At 46.1% G+C, this 22897-nt stretch overlaps 1 protein-coding gene across 4 annotated transcripts in view; it reads right to left on the reverse strand.

Annotated features, from left to right (window-relative positions):
- Positions 1-19479, reverse strand: part of Fyn (FYN proto-oncogene, Src family tyrosine kinase) — a 195564-nt gene extending 176085 nt beyond the window's left edge. Inside the window, exon 1 of one of the 4 annotated variants that reach the window (XM_036168604.1) lies at positions 19045-19479. The gene's annotated coding sequence lies outside the window, so the exon portion shown is untranslated. The remainder of the gene's footprint in view (positions 1-19044) is intronic. The other 3 variants (XM_036168603.1, XM_036168601.1, XM_036168602.1) reach the window with 3 other exon arrangements.
- Positions 19480-22897: the final 3418 nt, after the last annotated feature.

The following is a 22897-nucleotide window of genomic DNA, read 5'->3' on the forward strand; positions in this document are numbered from 1 at the left end:
AAAAACCCAAGTACTGATCGAAGGAATGGTGTCAGCGAAATACCAGATTGTGTTGGGTGCAGCACAAACTGTTAGTATATTAATAAGTCAAGAGCTAATCACAGGTTTTCCTGAACAGGTCAGGAAAAACACACACACACACACACACACACACACACACACACACACACACACACACAGATCTTTACTACAACACACACTGCCCTACATTTTACACTGTGCCAGTTCTGTTTCTGTCCCTTTTAGCCTACTTCTATCACAGTCTCTTTGCTAAAATACATTAGTTACTATGGAAACGATGTCATAGTGTGTAAAGCCATTTACTGTCCTTGGAAAGGCATTCATGATAAAACTGAACAGTGGCGTGCTTAGAAAAGAGAAGCAACAGAAAACAGTTGTTCAAAAGCAGTCTCAAAACTGTAGCTTCAAAGTACCCTTTACCCCAGTGTCCTATGTCCCCAGCAGCTTTACATGCCACACCCCCATCACCCAGGTGAGCACCCTGTCAAGTTATATAGGCCACATGTGCCTAAAACAAAGTCTCTCATCTACTGCTGCTGCAAACAATCAGCTCCCTTTAGTTCACACTTCCTTCCAAGAGGTGGAGAAGGGCTAGAAGATGTCAGGAGCAGAGGGAGGCATCGCCTTGGGATGGTCCAGATACACCCTGCTCTCTTACCTGTCTTTGGAGACAGAAATAACACTAGAAACTTGGAGATGGGACCTGAAATTCCTTACCACCACACGTATGAAATAAGGAAAGTGCCTTCAATTTTCCCTTCTAATATCAAGTCAAGCTTACCACATTAAAACAATGTACAGGAACAAGTGTGCATGGTGGCGCGCACTTGTAACCCCACATTTCGGGAGCCGAGACAGGAGGATCTTCAGTTCTGGGCCAACCTGGGATACATAGTGAGACCCAGACACACAAATTTTTTTTCCATTTTTCAGTTTAGTTTTGTTATATTTTCTGTGTTTTCTCCCCAAGAGAAGCTAGAAATCTCAGATTTTGTGTATAATTGCTCTATTTAAAAGCATGAGTCTATATTTTTTAAATGTGCTGTGAACATTATAAGTTCTATGCCTCTAGATATGTATAAACATATATATGTGAACACATGCACAAACTTAGCAAGACTCGAATGTGAGTTACACAAAGAAAGCCACAGGTATGTGTCAGAGGGGGCGCAGAGAGCCAGTCTACATTTTATCATGGAAGAGATACTGAGGGGAAAGACATGGCCACGACAGATTTAAAAGCTCGCTCTGCCCTTGCAGAAGTTAGACTGAATGGCAGAGTAGAAAAAGGCAGAACATGGCTGTGGGAATACCACACAGTCAGTGACAGAGGAAGGTGGGAAGCAGGGGGGGGGGGACGGACGGACGGGGACCACGGCATCTGACTAGGGTGACTGTCCCCTGGGGCAACCATCTACCCACACTGTGACAGTGAGTGTCACTGGAGCCCCCGGACCTGGGCTTTGTAACACTTTGTTACACTCATGCTTTTCTGATACAGAAGTGCCCACCTGTGAGACAAACAGTACAGTGAAGGGAATTTTACCTCAACACTGACAATCCATCTTGTTCCTGTCCTTTCCAATCATGACACAAGGAATACCTTCCTTTCAATGACAGCGTGAGGGCTGTTCACCATGGGCTCACAAAAGTGCCTTGGACAGAGAAACTCGGTCAGCTAACTCCATCCAGTCTTGACTAGCAGTGACACAAACTTTCACACCCCTGCTCCTGTCAGACAGAGATGTCCCTGAGCCACACCATGCTAGGATGGAGATGCACAGAACCCCAGCTAGGAGAGTTGGAGCAAACGCAAACCATAACCAGGTGGACACTAAGTATCTGCAGGAAACAGACCAGCTAGGAGAGTTGGAGCAAACGCAAACCATAACCAGGTGGACACTAAGTATCTGCAGGAAACAGACCAGCTAGGAGAGTTGGAGCAAACGCAAACCATAACCAGGTGGACACTAAGTGTCTGCAGGAAACAGACCAGCTAGGAGAGTTGGAGCAAACGCAAACCATAACCAGGTGGACACTAAGTGTCTGCAGGAAACAGACCAGCTAGGAGAGTTGGAGCAAACGCAAACCATAACCAGGTGGACACTAAGTGTCTGCAGGAAACAGACCAGCTAGGAGAGTTGGAGCAAACGCAAACCATAACCAGGTGGACACTAAGTGTCTGCAGGAAACAGACCAGCTAGGAGAGTTGGAGCAAACGCAAACCATAACCAGGTGGACACTAAGTGTCTGCAGGAAACAGACCAGCTAGGAGAGTTGGAGCAAACACAAACCATAACCAGGTGGACACTAAGTGTCTGCAGGAAACAGACCTACTATGGAGCTTTTAGTAACCAGCCTCTCTCATTACAGCACTTGTTCCATTTACTGAATGAGTGTGCTTTTTAGACTCTTTCAGTATCTTCTCTGGCCACAGTGAGGCAAGAGGAAAAGAAAACCTAAGTTTAACTTTTAAAATTAAGAACTAGAAAAAAAAAAAAAAAGGCCAGGCAGTGGTAGCGCACTCAGGAGGCAGAGGCAGGTGGATCTCTGTGAGTTCGAGGCCAGCCTGGTCTACAGAGTGAGACCCAGGACAGGCTCCAAAGCTACACAGAGAAACCCTGTCTCAAAAAACCAATAAATAAATAAACAAACAAATGAATGAATGAATGAATGAATTACTAAACAAACAAATGAATGAAATTAAGCACTGCATCTCTGATTTTCTTTTTCATGCTAATCAACTCTATTAATGAGCCACACACCCATTCCCAAATCTTGTTTTTCACAACGTTGAAAACAAATGTGAATGAGCACAAAACGCGTGGAAATTTACTGTCCACCGCGGGAGACACAGGGTAGCATGCCGACTGAGGTCGCACATCACAAACGCGCTACAGAAGCATCACACACCACTTCAGATGCCCACAGCCACTGTATGAAGACTGCTGGTGGCAACACTCCACTCGTGTGCCCGCAGGAGACCCACGACCGTCACACTGAGGGGAACACGGTTCTCCTAAAGCAAATGTCTGTTCTAAATTGGTTCTGCTCATTTCAAGGCTAGGTTTTGATGTGTGCGCATGTGTGTGATGTGCAGTGAAAGCTTTCTAATGTATTTATTACCTTCATTGGAAGAAGCGCCTTCATCAACAGTTGAGGGATTCCAGGTTTACGCAAGTATTATCATGCATTTTAAAGAAGTCAATGTGAAGAAGGAGAGTTCCCATCTATTTCATGGGATCAAAAGAAACCTTCTGGAAGTTTCATCTGTCACAGGTGAACTGCCTGTGGTGGTGAATGCTGCTGTGGCAGTAGCAAGTTCTACATAGGAGATGAGATGACTTTTTGCCGCAATGACCAAAGTGTAAAGTCTGTGATGTTGAAAACCATGGTCTTGCTTTTCAGATCATTATGGATCAGAAAGTTACTTAAATTTTGGTTATGGCATATCTATTTCATAACTGCATTCAAGAAAGTGGCTAAATCCTACTAAATACAAGAGGAAATGAGGGTGTAGAAATTGACAGGTCACATCACATACTCCCATTTAGAAAAGTTGATTGACAAATTTTTTTGCTGAATGCCAAAAGCACTTCCCAGGAGCACACTCTTCCTTTTTGCTGCCTATCAGCTGCATGGCACATATATGACAAACCTGATGCGCCGCACACTGTGACTGACAAGTCCTCTCAAGCTGAGGTGTATTCTGTTCCAGACCAGTTGGAAATCTCTGAAGAAGGCAGTGAACGGAGCATCCAATGGCGTCGGCTCTCAAGGCTGAGAGCCGACTGTAGCACTAACAAGAATAAGGCAAATGAGCAGCTGATGCTGATGCTTATCCCAGCGAGAGCATGGAGGAAACTGAGCACATGAGCCGAGGCGAACTTGAAGAGCCTCCAAGATTCAATTCTGGGACTGGATTTGATATCTGGGACTAGCTTTCCATGTGACAAGCTTTTGATGGAGCTCCTGGTTTTAACTGGATATAGTTTATGTTCTGCACTAGGAGCAGAAAAGACTGATCCTCTATCATCAGAGACAAAGCACTCAGAAGGGCTACAGAATAACCTAGTCCACAAAATTGTGAACTGTAGATATCTGTTGGAGGTAGCGACTCTAAAATAAGGAGGAAGGACCTGTGAAACTATGAGGCAAAAACGTTTACACTTTTGTTATGGGAGGGTGGGGAATGTCTGGGAAGAGCCTCCAGTTAGTAGAATTTGCTCTGAGCAGTCACGGAACCCACATCTGCAGAAAGAGCCATTTCTCAAGTAGGAATACCATGATGCATACATAAGTGTTACCCACAGGTATCCATTTCAAGTAGGAATACCATGATGCATACATAAGTGTTACTCACAAGTATCCATTTCAAGTGCAGCTAAACATAATTCTCAAGGGATTGTAATAACTTTATGAGAAAACTGAAAACAACTCATTCTTCATTAAAAAAAAAAAAATACCAGTGACATGAGTACTAAAAACTGACTTAAGTTAGTAGAAGAAAATCCCAGTCTACATTCCTAATGCACACATACTCTCAGGGTAAGAGACTGTTTCTCTAATGTGTATATACATATAAGTTTTAGAAATGTTATTTTATTTAGTCTTTAAATAGAACTATTTCACAAATCCAATTTTTTAACTTGCCAACTAACACAGATATATATTTCACTTCTAGAATTATACTTACTGACTCTTTTCAATTAAATCACAGTAGCCCACCTCTAGCTCTCCTGGCTCTCACTGACAGACAAGGGAAAACATGGGATGTATTTATGGCTTGAAATTAGCACAGAATGTTATAGCGATTTTCTGGCAGAAAAAATCCATAAGCATTGTCCCATCAGGTAGCTTCCACCACAACTCCAACCAGCACGTGCTTTTAAAACAGGCCTAGAGATTTCCTTTCAAAAATTACTAGGTATTTCAGGACACACAGGTTTTCAAACACATCTTCCTAAACGCAGCATCATCCTTGTATGAATGTCAGTCAGAAGTGAAACGTAATTAAAGAGTTTCTCCCTCTCATCTGAATGTTCTGGAATGTACTTATGAATTATACTTGGAAATGAATTCCTGCATCCGGATGCTTTATTTAGTACATGGGGACTGAATAAAAATGAAAGGTACCTCCCCTTGTGTTTGGGGACATCATTTGTAGCATTTCCCCCATTTCTTTCAAAATAGTGAACAAGAGGAACATATAGTAAAACTTCTCCTCTAGTGTCCAACATCAGGCAAGTCTGAGAGAGGCTTGAACTTCGAATTACGTTTCCCTGACCTGAGGTCCCTATTTCCACAGCACTGGCAAGGACTCTGAGCAGCTAAGCCTGGAGAGCCAAACCTCTCACTACACTCTGCGGTTCCAAATAGACAGTTCTAGCCTTAAGGGTGGAAGGTCTCACTTCTCACTCAAAGGAAGCCTGACACAGGTATCCTGAGCCATGACTTCTTCAGGAGTATTCTTTAAGAGAGAATTCCCTGCCCTACCTCAAAGTAAAAGTATAGCCTGCCTGCTCCGGCGTGAGGTGCACACTCAACCATGTATTTTAAAATATGCTACTTTATTTCTCGATGGTTGGATTCAACTTAATTGTTAACATTATATTTCTGCTTATGACAGGAAAATACACTCTTGCTCCAGTCTCTTCTTAGGGGTCAAGACTTTGGTTGCTTCCGACAATTAGTCAGTTAAACTCACTTTACAGGCCTCCCAAAGCCACTCCTTCCCTCCTGCCTCCAGGGAAGATGACAGACCAGGGCCGTGACAGGAGAGGCCTGGTCCAAGCGCTGGTGGCCTCTCAGAGCAGTTCCTCCTCTCTCTGTCGGTGTGGCCTTAGGTCTGCTGGCGCACTGGCCAACTCCTCACTACAGTTTGGCAGTATCTGCAGTACGATCTCAGCCAGCCTCCAGGGGTGCGACAGGAAAACCTCGTTCTCTCAACCCTCCACTCAGACCCCAGAATACTCAGCAACTCTACACCCACTCAGGGAATAAGCAGGGCTGACTCTCAGGGTTCCTCCCTATGTCATGTGGAAGCTTTGGGGAACCCAGAGGGAACACTCTCCGGGCCTGGCTCTGCCTAAATGTGCCCACGGCATTCTCAAAGTTCCACACAGGTAAGAGGGCACACATGTCCTCTGCCTGCCGGGGTTGTTCCACTAATCTGAAGCTACAAACATCTGAATGGCCCCTAAAGGAATCTGAGGAAGGGGCATGGGTCTCAGTGACCATCCACCCCTTAAGTTAATTTCTCCCTGTCTCTGGATCCTCTCACTAACCCAGGGGAGGATATCTCCTTCCCATTCGGAGGGGAACTGCCCTGCAGCCTTCCCCATGAACCTCATAGACACGCCTGGCCTTCTGAGGTGTGGGTCCTTGGGACCCGCAATTATTTTCCTCCTAACAAAGCCTGCCTCTTAAATGAAGGCTTGGGCTAACTCTGGTCTCTGGAACATGCTGGAAAGGCCTGCTTGGACACCAACAGCTAAGCAAAGTACCCTTGTCCTTGGCTCTGTTCTGGCCTCCCCTTAAAGTAAAAGGATCCTTAGCCTCCAATGGGGGAGAGTCCCAGGGCAGCAGGAATTGGGAGAAATAAAAAGAAAACTGAGCATCAGTTTAAAAATATGATTCCCGTTAAACCAATTGCTCATAATGCACCGTCTCCAGGGCCCAGAACACTCATTAAGGATAAAAGCAACACATGCATACATCCTTTTTTCAAAATATTTATAAGTGTTTGAACCAAGAGCAATAGGGGCCAATGGTTCCCCATTCTCAAATTCTTTACATCTAGTGTTCCTACTCTCCACAGGTTTTCTACTGCTGAGCTTTCATTTAACAAAGATCCACCCTTGCATCAGCATCTAGCTGGAACCTTCCACCTCCCTGAGTCTCCTTACTGGAGACTCTTTCACCTTTGCCTCTCTTCAACATACCCACTGGGTTATCTCCTCGGCGATCAGGCCCTTATCATTCCCACTTCAAGCCTACAACCCATTCCTGAGCTCTCTTTCGGTTGATTCAACTGATGTTTTCTTTAATTTCTTAGAACACCCTGCCCACTTAACTAAATCAACTCGATACTTAACTCTCGGTCACCATAAGGCCTGCTTTCCCATTCCAAAGTCAAAAGCACTACCAATCAAAGTCACAAAACTGCCCTGAGAGAAGCCATTAAAAACTTCAAAATTCGCTGGGTGGTATTGGCGCACTCCTTTAATCCCAGCACTGGGGAGGCAGAACCAGGCAGATCTCTGTGAGTTCAAGGCCAGCCTGGTGTAGGCACCGAAACTACACAGAAACCCTGTCTTGAAAAACAAACAAACAAACAAACAAAACAAAAAAAAAACCCCTCCAGGTCCCAATGGGGTGCCAATCCAGACATTTATTATGATCCATCTAGTCATAAGCTATCCTGCAGCTGAGTGCTCTCTGAACCTTTTCTAGACTTTCCACGTCCTCTTCTGTCCATTACTGCACCTCTTGCTGCCTCGCCAACATCCCCTCATTAGTAAAGAAGACGGCAATGAGAGCCCAGACGGGTGCCTTGGAAGAACAGTCTTCCTTCTCAGGTCTAAGGAAGAACTGTTGGTGGGGCTAGGAGCTTCATCCAATGAAGAGGGAGAGCTTGTCAGAGTGGGAGAGATGATGAACAGGGAAGGCAGACAGGCTTGCTGTAGATACAGCAGGCTCAATCACTTCTGTATGCTGGACTTTTCCCCCATGGTGGAGTCTGAGTGGGAGCACAGTCAGGTAATGAGGAGGACTCGGTGGAGTCTGAGTGGGAGCACAGTCGGGTAATGAGGAGGACTACAATCTTACAAGCATCAAGTCTCTCTGGGTCATACTTCGAAGAAATGGGATGTAATCTATCCACTTCCAGGAGAGATCGGAATAGGTGGATTAATAGATAGATTAGAATGGATACATTAATATGCTACCAGCACATTACAAAGCACCTGGCTGTGTTCCTTCTACCACATTCTTAGATTCTCCCAGGCACCCCTCACTGGCTTCCACAGAATAACTCAGCCTCTAAGGGAACTATCTCCAACTCCGGCCACTGGAAAACAAGAGTATGTTCCATCACAACAAGCAAGTGAGAATTTCTCAGTCTACTGTACTTACAAAGAAAAGGGCCCATTCTCTACGCCTCTAGCCCTATTTGAAGGCAGGGTAAGAAAAGGATCATAGAATTTTCACCCAAGAAGATGGAACACAGAATCCAAATTATTACCTGGAAAGAGAATGTGGATTCTAAACTGACTCTGAGGATCCAGGAACAAAAGGGTTATCTGAGGCACTGCTCACATAAGGAAAGTTGTCTTGAGATACATCTCCATCCAGAAGTATTACTAAAAACATGCAAGAACACCGTAACCAGCAAGCACATACGTGCACATAAAGTTTTATTCCCTCTTCTAGACTACTGCTACTAAAATAGTATTGACGACGGCATGCCACCAAAGCAGCTGGGCATGAACAAACTGCGCACCTGAGTCAAGTGGTGCCATTAGATGCCAACAGAGGGCAGCCAAATGTCCATACTGTCAGAGCAGTGTGTGATCTCCTACACTTAAGGCAGGAGACAGGGAAATTTTAAATCCTGGACTGTGCTTGGTTTAAAGACCACAACAGCCTTGCCAACAACAGTGTACACCAGGCACACTTTGAGTCTGCAGCTGCCCTACATCCACGGAAAATGTTCTTTCCACCATCACCACCACCCCCACGCACATGAAACCCAGCATTCAGGTGAGGCTAGGCAGGGGAAGCCATTAATGAGGAACCCCGGGCAGCTCACAGGTGGTTCAGAAGACACTTAATGAATGCCTGACAAACACCGCCCATTGTGCTGTTGTGTCTTTTGTTACAAAAATGACTAGACCGGTCCCTCCTGTCACCACGGAAAACATTTTATAAAAAGCTCATTTCCTACCATCCCTTTAAAAGACAAAAAAGAAAAGAAGGCTGAAGCTGAGCTGCAGTGTCAAATCCTTACTTGATAGGACCTTAAATCTGGTTAAAAAAAAAAAAAAAAACCCTCCCCTGATAAAGGGATTCTTCAGATGATGCCATGTGGAGAAGGCACTCCCACAGACAGAGCTGCCTTCGGTATAGCTGAGGGAACTCATTCCAATGTGAAGTCCAGAGATGGGCCGGCACACGATGGGTGAGGCCCTGCTCCCTCTGCCTCAGAGGCTGTAGGGCACAGCACTCGTACCCCAGGCAGCCCCTTCTCCTTCACCATTCACTAGGACATGCTTCCAGGCTCCTCCAGCTGCGGAACCATTCTGCATGTTCTCCCTGGTCTCACACGTCACTCTGCAATGTGGTAACCTCCCCTCGTGTCTTACCCCCCTCTCCCTTTGAAAACTGTTGATGAAAAGCCTTGCTCCAGGCCCATCTTGACCTTCTAGGTGTGGGTTGTACTACTGTAAGCTCTCAGTGGACAGACAGAAAGATGGAACAGCAAGTAATATGCTGGTACAAAAAGGACGTCGATTTCTTGAGAAGACAGAACTGCCACATAAGGACTTCAGGAAACTGGAGAGCTGGTCTTAGCTAGATTAGCAGCTGGAGAATTAACTTGGGCAAGTCATGAAACTACTTCAACTTGGGATTTCTCAGATCAGGTTCTAACTAATACAAGGTATTATGTATTAGGAAGCTACTGAGAGATATAAACACTTAATGTAAGAAAATGAAGAGACTGGGACTCTAGCTGGGCCTTGACAAACGGTTGGAATTCTAAGGGAAAGGGGAGATTGGGGGTCTAGGAGAGGGGAATGAAGGCAAGAACAGATGATCCATGCTGAAGATATATGGGTGAGGACAGACATCTTGGCGAAGCAGTGAGGTGAGCCAGGTTTAACTGAGGAATAACACAGAGCCGGTGGAGGCTTTGAAGGCCTCAGAATCTCAGGAATCTGGTCTTTGGCCTCCTACTCAGTGGGTTGTTAGCACGCAGGAGGAACCAGCATCAACACCAGCTAGCTCTTGCTGACAAGGAACAGTGCCTCCCCACCAAGCCAGAGGCAGGGGAGTGAAGCAAATGGGTTTTGCGAGCCAGAGTCAGAAGGAGGTGTATTCTGAGAATGAGGACCAGACCACGGCGTACATGAACTGGCACAGAGGGACCCTGTCCAGGAGGACACCACGATAAACAGTAAGAATGACAAAATGTTAAGGTTTGCTGATAAGCCAGGCTGGGAGCCCGTGTCCAAAAACAATAAGATGCTGTGTTTCCATTTCTGGGTTAGGAAAGAAACGAGACCAAAGTGGTACTCTCCAAACCGAGAGGATAACAGAGAAACTGTGAACCCTTTCTAAGACATCCTTATGTGACTCACGTGCTGAAATTAAAAGAAAATTGAGACAAAAATCAAATTTCACCAGTGTCAATATTTGAAAATGTTATGACTTTTAACAGGTGTGGAGATGATACGACTTCCTGGCGCTCTTTCGCCTGCCAGTGGAGTTTAAACCGGACAGGCTGTCTCAGACATACAGCCCCAATCACCTTTTCTGGGATTAAAAGAAGGATTAGGGAAAGTTCCCTGGGCTTTGTTGTGGGAACGGGAAACTGGCTCATTTCAAATTTTCCGTTAAAGCCCTACTTTTCCATATAAAGCAGATGGACTCCTTACACAACTTCTAAAAAGCCTGCTATTTTGGGGTGCCTCAAAGATGGGAGCTCTGAGCAAAATAGAGTCTGAATTCACCAGATAAAATCCCACTAGCACGTTCAAAGGGAGCAGACTTAGAAACCTTTAAAATGCCAAGAGAAGAGGTCTTCTTGTGACAGAGGCCAAGGCTCCCCCAGGGGATCATTTCTAACAATTCCTACCTGCTCCCGCCATCAGAGCTGGGACTCCTTACTCACTGCACTCCCTGCCTTCTAGAAGCTCCTCGCCTCCTTCCCATAGCTCCTCCCAGCTACCAAGATTTCAACATGATCCATGCTGGTTATCCTATTGTCATCAGAAAGTGGCCTGGGAACATGCATTCCAGCAGGGGCCCCGTACTCCGCAATACCGGTACTGACACAGTGTTCTTTTCTTATGAAGGAAAACTTGGTTTTATTACCTGTTTGCTGTTCTGCAAGGGTGGGTGGAAGGAAAAAAGGGCCTGATGCTCTCAATACACTAGCTGTGTGGTGCTGGCATGGGAGCTGCTGGGTACAGACTCTCCCTCCCTCATGGATCACAATCTCTTTTGAGAGACAGAACAAAAGGAAAGAACACAGACACTGGAGCCAGACCACCTGGGTTCAGGTCCCCAGCTCTGCCACTTATTGGCCTTGACAAAAATCACATAACTTCTAAGCTTCAGTTTTCTTGTTAAGTGGGGCTAATAATGTCAGGGGAGAGTGCTGTATGCTACCCTGGCTAACCACCGCCATATACCCCTGATCTGCCAAGGGCTTCCATGTCAAAGTCCAGTACTCCTTGTCCCCCACCCAGCTGCCTCCCTCTGTGGCATGTTCAGACTGTGATGAAGGTGACAGGAGATGGTAAGTAAACAAGTGCTGTAGGAGCTCTGAGGGAAGGTAAAGGGGGCTTCTCAGGAGGTGAGTCCTCACCGGCCACATCAGGAGTGACGTTCTCACAGTGGGGTAAAGGTGCCTGTCTGTCCCCTAGCACACGACATAGTAACTGCAGAGCAAAGGCAAAAAGACAGGGAACGAGGTATAAACAGCCTTCAGAAGCAGGAAGCGCCCAGGCCCAGCCTCACAAGCTATTAGCTGCGTGACATGTACAAGTCACTTCACAGGTTTGAGCCTCGGTCTCCCCATGTGACTAATGGGGATAATAATATTGTCCCTGACACAAGGAGTTGTTGTGATTTAAAAAAAAAATTACTCTGTGTAGAATGGCAAACACAGGCCTCCAGGGTTCAATAAAAGGCTGGTGTTATCTGTCCAGCATATTCAGACGCGAGCAAGTAGCTGTGGTAAGGTGTGTACATTTTTTATTACCAACAGAAACGGTGAGGGGACCACAGGACTGAAACATGTAATTCTCAGGAAAAGGTTTTGGAATAGGAATGAGTGATAACCCAAGCCTTTCTGACACTGTATTTTTTCCTCACAAAAGTTTACAGGAAATAGATACTCAATATCTACTTTCCCAAGACAGCATGGTGCTGCTTGAGATTGTGGGAAAACTAATGCAGAATGGGATCTGCACTTCCTAAATGCACCCAAGGAGACCAAGGTGGCCTCCCATCCCACAGGAGGTGCAGGGCAGGCCCTGTGGAACCAGGTGGAGACCAACAGAAGCATTCTCATCTGAATGTCACAACTCCGAGTCTAACAAACACTGTTCAAGTTCCATGAGTCAGTGAGCATTATCTTTTCTTCCCACGTTTTTATTAGGCCGTAAATCCAGTTCAATTTATATCCTTCTAGGATTACTGCGTCCTAATCAAGTTCAAGTGTCACTTACCCATAAGCTGTCTATACTGCATGTCACCCAAGCCCATCTAGATAATGTTGTTGAGGCTACTTAGACTGTTTTAAGAGCTAAAAATTAGATTTGCTCAACTACAAACTCTGGAAGATGATCATATTTCTCTTTAGCCCAACTCTTTTTTTTTTTCTTTTCAGAAACCAATGCATGGTTTTTCCTACTTTGTAGCTTCTTTTTCCTTTGCAAAATCAGGATACATTCTAAAGTCCAACTCAAGAGACTGAAGTGTAAATAGGTTACAGTTCTGGTTGTCTGATGGAAACAAAGAAACCCTTCACAGGGCTGACTCTGGAATGCCTTTATGTTTCTGTTCTCAGGGATAAAGAAGACTCTGCACGCCTTAAAAAAGACCCACTAAAAATGCTGTTTCAACCACACCATATAAGCAAATTTCCTATCTTTCCTAACATATCTTGATCTGCAACTGACAGTCTTACATTAAATCTCTTTCTAAACACTCAAACTTTCCTAATATACAAACAATATGTTTTTCAATAAACACAGGCATATACAAACACAGTGTCACCCAAGATCATGGGCATATACAATATGATCACTGCTTTCTAAATGCTTGTGTGTGCATGCGCGTGTGCACACATTATACATTAAGAACAGCAAACACGTGGTTTACTGATATGTGGGGTGTAACTTTAAGTGCTTTACATTTGTCAATTCTCTCAGACTCCACTTCAAATGGAGTGGTTGTCAATCTGTGGGTAGTGAGCCATGGTGGGGGGAGTCAAGGGACCCTTTCACAGGGGTCACCTAAGATCACTGGAAATGTCGCTGGGTGGTGGTGGTGGCACACACCTTTGATCACAGCACTCAGGAGGCAGAAGCAGGAGGATCTCTGTGAGTCTGAGGCCAGCCTGGTCTACAGAGTGAGTTCCAGGACAGCTAGGGCTACACAGAGAAACCCTGTCTCAAAAAAACAAAAACAAACAACCCCTCCCCCACACAAAGACCATCAGAAAACATATATTTTTACCACAATTCTTAACAGTAGCAAAATTACAGTTATGAAGTAGCAATGAAAATGTATGGTTGGGGACAGCACAACTTGAGTAACTGTATTAAAAGGTTGCAGCATTAGGAAGGGTGAGAACCAGTAATTCAGAAGTGGGAGCAGAGAGAAGGCTCAGTGGTTAAGAATGTATAATGCGGCCCGGCAGTGATGGCTCACGACTTTAATCCCAGTACTCGGGAGGCAGATACAGGCAGATCTTGGTGAGTTCCAGGCCAGCCTGGGCTACAGAGTGAGTTCCAGGAAAGGTGCAAAGCTACACAGAGAAACCCTGTCTCAAAAAAAAAAAAAAAAAAAAAAAAGAATATATAACCCTAGTTCAGCCCCCAGAACCCACATAAGGCAGCTCACAACTGTTTTTATCTCTGGCTCCAGGGGATCTGATACCTCTGACCTCCTCAGACCTGTACTCACAAGCATTTACCACCCCCATCTCACACATTAAACAAATAATAATAATAAAGAAATAAGTAAAGAAAGATTATGTCACACATCTGGGACGATCAAACCCAGACCCTACCTCAGCTCCATGCTCTAAACCTCACCCCTCATCTTAACTTTTGAAAGGCTCAAAATCTGGGAACTTTGGCCCTTTGAATAGGTTACCAATTCTCTCTGGATTTCATTTTGCCTCAAGTGAAATTAGCGTGATGAACTACACGATCCTTAAGATTCTAGGTTCCATGACCTGCGACCTTGAAAAACTCTGTAAGTGGATTCCTTGTGACATGCCCAACTGCTGCACTTGTCTGTGCTGAGCCAGGTGCCAAGACTACTACCTCTCTGGTTTCTGGATGGTCCTCTGGTCAGGTTCCCAAACTTCCCATGCTAAATCCAACGGCACTTTTTCATCCTGTATCTGGTCAACTCTCTGGCCCCTACTCAAACCCCTGGCTTGTCCCATACCTGAGATCTCCTCCACTGAGGGCCTCCACCCTATTTCTGTTACAGAGCTCACCTTGGCCATATCTATTCTTTCTATTGGCATATTCTCTCCAAGGGATGTATTTTCATGATTTCAAGTATTTTGCAATTTGCTACTAGCAAATTTATATTTGAATCTTAGTCCTCTTCCCTAGTTCCAGACCCACCCATCCAGTCACCTGCATAAAAGTCCAAAGTGACCACCATGAAGCTACCTGTCTGCTGTCTTATGGGTTGGCACAACTCTCCACCTCATTCAGTGACTTCTCTGCTCTGTCTCCAGCTTTCTCACTCTCTCCCTGCTACATCATTCCCATTCAGACCTTCATTGTGGTCCGCAGATTCTGCAAACAATTCTTCTGGAACAGCTCTTGTCTACATCAGGCCATGCCCCACACTCTGACCAAGTTATGTTCATAAAATACTACATCTCTACTTGTAACTCCTCTATGGCACTCAGGATGAGCACTTGAAAAAAACGTTCTCATCTACTCCTTCAGCTCTCTCTTACCCCTCTGTCCATCTCTCCACTGGCCCCCATCTAGTCTTGAACTAGTTGTAGCATCCCAGTTTGTAAAGTTACTTTTGGGCATATTTTTTTTTTCTGATTCAGTGGACTTCCAACAAAACTCAGCTAACCAATCCTCATTCCCGTACCTCTCCTCCTTCACCTAGTGGCACAGGGCAAGGATCCTGTAGCCACACTAATCAAGCCTGATCCTGACTCTTCCCTTAGAATTATGGTTTTAGATTAGTTACTCAAGAACTATTGAAACTTGTAATTTTCTTTCTATAAAATGGTGATTATCAGACACACTGGCTCATATCATTATTGCTCAGATTAGAGCTTAAGTGGAACACGCCACACCAAGAATGTTCAATAAATGTTAACTAACTACTGTTTATTATTGTCATCTCCTCTAGTAGACCGTGGCCTTCTGAGGAGCAAGAACTCCACAAGTATTCTTGGCCACATCTCATCTCCTTGCTATCTTGCACAAAACAACAGTGAGCCAATGTCTGTAGAAAAGATAAATATAAGAAAAGGGTCATTGCAAAAATAAAGCATATACATTATCAACTGTGATAACTGAGATGGACAGACCTCCCACACCAACGTCAACGCCTGTGGAGACTGGGAACCATTGGGAATGCTAGCAGCCCCCTACTCCAGGTCCAAAAGCACAGTTAGCTTCCATGCAATGTGCTGGACACAAAGACACAGCCAGGGCAGCTGGTGATAGAGTCTCAACCTGTCCTACATGCTGAAGGAGAGGAAAAGTCCAGTTCCCAGCTAAAAGAGTAATCATCATAAAAGAAAGCTGTATCAGTGAATAAATAGGAATGTGAGTTCAGTCTCTAGTAACCTAAACAAATAGCTAGCTATACGACCCTTGACCCTTGCTCCCTCACCCACGCTGCCCAGTCCCCATGAAACCCTTACCATGTGTCAATTTCTTACTTTTCTTAATTTCTTAAGGAAACTAAGTAAAATGGAACAGGGGTTTGTAAGGATCCTCCCTAGCCTCTGTGGAGTCTACCCAACTGCCAGATAAAAACTAGGCCAAGATAGGTTATTCTGAGGTAAAAGACCACATCAAAGTCCACAGAGCGGCATCAAATAATGGCATGGTAAGGGATTGCCCAATGGTAAGTGGTGGCCCCTGGAAATGACAAAAAGCCAGGTTTTGAACATGCTAAAGATGAGAATAACTGAACTTACAAAAAAAACACAAATGGGTGTTGGCTTTCATTTACTACTTAATTCCCATCCTGGCTTAAGCTTTTTAAGGAGAGTGACCGGAAGTGCATGGTTAAGTGTTAACAACACTGTTTCATAGACACTTCTTATTCTTTTCTCTAGGCAAAGGCCTAACCTAGACTTCTCAGATTCCCCCAAAGCTAAGCCTAGGAACATAGTCAGCTCTCTCCCAGAGACTGAGCAGAAGTGACATGTGTCACCTCCGGACCAAAGCATGCTAAAGGGAGATGCACCCTCCCCAACTCTGTTCATCCCACCAATCGGGCAGCTAAAACAGATTATCATGGAAAGCTACGGCACGGTGGTAGAGTGGGACCCAGAGTCACTCTCTGCACAGAGGAAAGCCACGGCCGAACACACACACCTCCCGAGGACTATCACGTGAGCGAGAATAAGTATCTTTTGTTTTTGTACCATTCTATATTTTCAGGCCTATTACAGTTGCTAACATGAGTCTACTTCAAACAGATGTTAGGTACGTATCATTGACCTAATTCACATTTGTTGCTTACTAAATAAAACCGCCAAGTAATACCAACTAAAGTAAAACTTGATAGGAAATGGCACAAGCCAGATTAGGTTCTCTTCTCAAGGTGCTGACCAATTAATTAATGGTCCAAACAGAAAGAAGGCAAAACAGTATCTGATGATGATGTTGGTAGACAAATTTAGAGGTCTGGTGGTTTGGAGCACAGGAGCTGGAGAAGCCTTCGGAAAATTGATGACATTTGTGCTGGGCATGGAGGCTAAAGACTTCAGGCAAATCTGATGGGGTTGGAGACTCCAGACCCCCGGGAAGTAGAGAGCATTCGCTCATGTCCACCTTCACCACTAATAAGTTCCTCTAACTTGGGCAGCACAGTGTATGTTTACTGTCTGCTGACGATCCTTTCTGGATCTGGTATCCCAACAAACCAGCCTTTGTTTTCAGAGAACATTTAGTATTAACCCTTCTGCCTATTTTTTTTTTTTTTTATGTAAAAAGTTCCACAGGGAATGTCAGAGTTTAAAACATCACAATTCTTTTCAGCTAAAACGGCTAAAGAATAAACTTGGGACAGTTTTGTTACTTTCAACAGGCAAAGAAACCCAACCCAGGAGTCAGCAGATCCAACCTAAGTCTTGACATATCAAGACTGAGATTTACATTAATGTTTTCACTTTAAGAGGAACATCATAGGTTCTGAATTCAGACACCTACATCCCGTTTATAGTTAACTACCCCCGAAGCTTGTAAGTTGAAACCACTTCCTCCAAAATCTGAGGGTTTTCTTTGGTCGGAAGAATGCTTGGTCCTCATGGGGCAGAGACAGGGACACCGAGCACAAAGGATGGAAAGTATTGTAGTTGCTTTGGTGGTGAGAGGAAGGATGTGGGCATTCAAAGGCAACCTTGAAGCCAACAAGTGCTATCTCTGGTGGTCTTCCAAATGCCAGCCCCACACTGTCATATCCACAGCCACAGTTACTTAAATAAAAGGGCACAGCAACATTGCTGGGCAGACCAAAGCACATTTCACCAAAGCGGCCTTGGACTTCAAGGGCTGCTTCTTAAACAGTTTGATTCTGACTCAGAAACATTTTTTTTTCCTGACCCTCCATCAATTTATCCTGTCTCAGGTATCAGTACCTATCCTCAAAGAGAAAGAAGGGGAAATGGGGAAGGAGAGAAGGTTTCCTTGAAAGTACAGCAACTCCTAAGACAGCTGAAATAATCTCCCACCCCCTTAAATAGAAGAAACTGCAGTTGTCACTCAATGTTAACACTCTGTGAATACAGCAGAATGCCTGCACCTGCTGCCCGGGATCTGGGAGCTTTCATTTTTTGGTAAATGTGGCAGAAAGGACTAAGAGACCCAACAGTTTCATCAGAAAGAAAGGGAAGCCCCCGTATGAGAAACAAGAAGCATGGTGCCCTGGGTACTTTATGTCTCTTCTCTATGAACTGAAAGGGCTCTTTGTGTGTGACACACACACACACACACACACACACACACACACACACACACTGGGCAAGTCTGATTTATTGGAGGAAGGAGGGGCAAAATGGGTGATTTTATTATCCCTCCTCCTAGTGAGTCCCAGCAAACGCCTCCTGGGCCCAAGCTTGGTGGCCTCTTTCTAGCCCAGTCCCTTCTGCCTGGGGCCTCAGAGATAAGAGAGCCTGGAAGAGACCAAACAAAACCATCCACCGACCTAGGGAAGTAGGGAGGAAATCCAGCGAGTGGAGAGGGGAGCTTGACAGAGCAGAAGGGGTGGGGGGGGGGGGACAGAGGAAGAGGAGGCCAGGCCAGGCACAGGGGAAAGGGGAAGGGTGGGTGGGTGGTGTCACAGGAAGGGTGAAGGGGAGGGTGGGGGAAGTGCAAGGGAGGTTCCAGAAATAGGCAGGAGGATGCGCTGGGGAAAGGCGAGGGCCGCCGAGGGAGGAGGCCGAGAGGTGGAGGAGTGGGGCAGGGGTTGGGTGGGGAGGAAAGCAACACGGGGCATCAATTATTAAGTGATTACATCATCCCTGACATTAAAACAACACACACAGCCCGGGTCCCCGCGGGGGGCCGCGAAAGGAGGGCGGGGGCGGAGCTGGGCCAACCTCGCCCCCAAGCCAATTCCTATTTTTCACCCGGCGCCCGCCGGCGGCCGAGGAAATGTACCCCCGTGCCCGCGCCGCCTCGGGGCGGCACCCCGCATCAGTGCCCTGCGTCGCGGGGAGCCCCGGGGCTCGGCGCCCCGAAGGCGGCGCGGCGGGACCGCAGCGGGGGCAGCCCGTGCGGGGGCGCTGGGCCCGGCGTCTCCGCAGCATCCCGCGGCTCCGCGCATCCCCCGGCCGCTTACCTGCGTGGCGTGGCGCTCGGCTCCGGAGCACATTCACATGGTCCTCTCCCCGCCCTCCTCCGGCGCGGCCCAGGCGGCTCCGGCGGCTCCGCGGCGGGGCCCGGGAGCTCGTGGGCCTCGCGAAGCGCCGAGGGGGCGGCGCCGGTGTCCCCGGCCCGGCAGCCCGGTCCCTCCCTGGCGCGGGCGGCGGCTTTGTGTGCGCCCGGGGAGTCCTCGGAGCGCTCCGGCTCGAGGCGGCCTCGCTGCGCTCCTCCTGGCCGGCGGGCGGGTCTCGGAGGCCCGGCGCACGGCGACCCCTCCTCCTTCTCCGCGGAGCCCCCTCCCCGCCGGCTGCGCTCCTGACAGATGGCGCAACTGCACCGACGCGCCGCCGCCGCCGCGGCTTCTCGCAGCTACTCTCGCTGATGCTCGGGTTGCTCCGGATCCCGAGGGGTGGGAGAGGGGGGCGGGACCCGCGCGGAGACTGTCAGGTGGCTCTGCCCTATCCAAGGGCCCGCTGGGAGCCGAGGGCCGCAGCCATTGGTGCGCGCGTGGGAGGCGGGACGGCCCTGGGTGGGACCGCCGAGTGGGTTGAGCGTCACTGTGGTGGCGGGCATCCTGGCATGCGGGCCGTGCAGGGTGTGCGAGGGGATGTGAGGTTGGAGGAGGAGGTGTGTGTCTGAGGGTCCTGTGGAGTCGGGAGTTGATGGGGTGGACAGGAGAGAGCGGAGGCTATGATCTGCTTTCTACTTTGATAGTAGAGACTGGCACCTGCCACTGCAGCCTAACAGGCATGGGAACCTATTTCTCCAGAGAAATAGCCTCGCCTTTGAGAGTGGGAGGATGAAACGGAAAGGTGTTAAGAATGGCGTTGGCAAATCAGAGAAGTGAGGGAGCAAAGTAGAGAAGTACCATTGCAGAAGCTTGGAAAGCTAGACGACCCCGCAAACACACAACGAATAACAAAAAAAAAAAAAAAAAAAAAAAAAAAAAAATTATAAGTCTTATAAGTCTCAATTTCTTGGGCACCCATATATCTTTCTTTTACAGAAAAAAAAAAAATAGTCAGGAGTAAGTATTGCTGAAATGCAAGGGTCCTGCAACAAAGAAACCCGAAACCACACACCAAAGGTTGTTTGTAGCCTTTCTCCAGATGTTTAGCAGTAGCCCTTGCTGGTCTGGCTTCTTGGGGCATTCAAACCTCAGTTGGTTTTCTTATTTTCACTTGCTGAGCTGGGCTTTTGGCTCAGATTCTCCTTGGTGAAATAATGGCCGGGTTGGTGTGCAGTTGGGAAAGCATCGGTCTTTATTTCCGACCCAGCTTTTCTATGGCAGGATGTAACTTCATAAAAAGAAACACTTCGCCTTCCTGATTTTCTTTATAGGTAATTCCTGTTTACCGAAAGCTCCGTTTTAAGACATGTTCAGAATCATTTTTCCTTCATGATTTTGGCAAGGCACTCCCTGTTCCCCCCTCAGCAAATCTAACCTTCTAAGATACCAGTTTAATCGAAGCACCCTTGGCTTCGGAGCTCAAGGTCTTGTTATCTTTTCTGACCACCACTTTTTCCCGCGAAGTTTAAAAATACCAGTCACTCTTGCCGACTTTTCTCTCTTTTCTGATGTGTTTTTTTTTTTTTTTTTAAGAAAGTTGCTACTGTTTAGTAAATGATCCTCACGTGATGGATGAAGAAACTGAGGACAAGAGGACACCCTGGAATTCCATTTCCAATCTCTTCCCCCAAATCTGGAGCAGATGGATGAAGTCACCTCATTGTTTATATTTCTTTGAGAGGAGTCACCTTTTTTTTTGGCATCTGCAGCATAATAGCTTCTCCGTGTAATTAGTGGACCAATGAAGGCCAAAATAGTTAGATGACAAATTAACCAACTCCCAGCAAGATTCCAGTCTGTATTTTTGGTTTTTTACTTACCTTGCTTAAACAAACAAACAAACAAAAATCTCTTCATAAGAATAGCTTTAGAGGGATTGATTGGGTCTCCAAAGGAGGATTTGCTGGTGTTGTGAACAAGTGAATAAGCCCTGCTGTCGGTGCTATTTCCTGTTTTGATCTGCTCTCAAAGGTCTTCACAGTGAACTTGACTTAAAGATCCACAATGCTGTCCCTAGCCTGCCCAAGGCAAAGCATACTTCCCTCTAAAACGTGCTGTTTTATGTGGATTTAGGTGGTGGTGGTGGTGGTGGTGATGGTGGTTTTTTTTTCTTTTTGTTTCTTTGTTTGGTTGGTTAGTTTTTCAAGACAGGGTTTCTCTGTGTAGCTTTGCTCCTTTCCTGGATCTCACTTTGTATACCAGGCTGGCCTCGAACTCACAGAGATCTGCCTGCCTCTGCCTCCTGAGTGCTGGGATTAAAGGCTTGGCCACCACCGCCGCATCAGTTTTATTTTCTTATTTTCTTACAGGTGGTATCTATTACGCAAACTAGAATGGAGACATCGTTCTAGAATTCTCTAAGATTTTCTTGTTACTTGGTTGGTGTTTATTTGTTCTATTTCTTTCGCCTTAAAGTTCCCTGTTTCTATTCTGGTGTTCTTTTTTGTTTTGTCTAATCTGTTTTTCCTGTTTTGCTTCCAATGTATATTTAGTGTTCTTCGCTAAACTGTGTCTCATCTTATTAGATTTTAGTTTTCTTACCAATCAACAAAAAATAAAAATGATTACTCCAACTAAAAAACTACATGCAGCGAAGGGCTGGGGAAATGGTTCAGTGGATAAAGGGGTTGCTGCTGCAAGCTGGAGAACCCGAGTTTGTTTTTTCCATAAACATACTTTGTAAAAGCTGGGACCATGGCGAGTGTCTGCAGTTCCCGGTTCAGTGAGAGACCCTGTCTAAAAATATAAGTTTGAGAAACAATTTAGATAGCCTGGCATTGATCTCTGTACTGCACATGTGTGCAAGTGTACCCACAAGCTCATATGAATACCTATCAGCATATGTACACACCTACCCCACACAGAGACATATGCACATGTTCAAGGGACATAGGTGCATTCCAAAGTGACCACAATGAGGGGTTGGGGATTTAGCTCAGTGGTAGAGCACTTGCCTAGCAAGCACAAGGTCCTGGGTTCAATCCCCAGCTACACACACACATACACACACACACACACACACACACACATACACACACCAAAAAAAAAGCATGAGCCACCAAAGTGACCACAATGCAGCATGTGCACAAGGACTGGACACCTTACCACACAACCTACTTGCTCCACTGTGTCCATTGCCATTCTGTTCATAATCTCTAGGAAATGTAACAGCTAAAATGTTCTCTAGCTGAAGAATGGATAATGAAAATGTGGGACATGGACTCAATGGAATAGTCAACTGAAAAGAAAAATGAAATCATGAACCCTTCGGGTAAATGGATGGAACTAGAAAGGATCGTATTGGGTCATGGAACTCAGACCCGGAAAGACGAACATAACAATATTCTTTCTCATCTGTGGCTCTTAGTCCCAAATCCTTGGATGAGAGTGCATAATCCGGAGTAACTGCAGAAATCAGGAAAGTGAAGGAGGATGTGGCAGGAGTGGGGAGCAATATAGAAGGGAACAGTAGGGTACCGGCGATTTGAAGAGGGAAATGGGAAAAACTGAGGCAGTAGTTAGAGAGAAGGGAAAGATAAATACAGGAGAAAGAGGTAGGCAAGTAAAGTAAGAATAGGGATGTCCAAAAACTCACAGTCATATTATTATCTGTCTACATAAAATTCAATACAAGACATGTCTGTGTATACCTACACATTTAGTCTAGTTTAAATGAAATCTCCACATAGGGATGACAGCTGACATGGTCGCCCCTCCTCCCCGAAAGCCATGGACCATCTTACAAAATTCCCAACACCAG

Source organism: Onychomys torridus, chromosome 19 (assembly GCF_903995425.1).
Source record: "Onychomys torridus chromosome 19, mOncTor1.1, whole genome shotgun sequence".
Classification (NCBI taxonomy): Eukaryota; Metazoa; Chordata; class Mammalia; order Rodentia; family Cricetidae; genus Onychomys; species Onychomys torridus.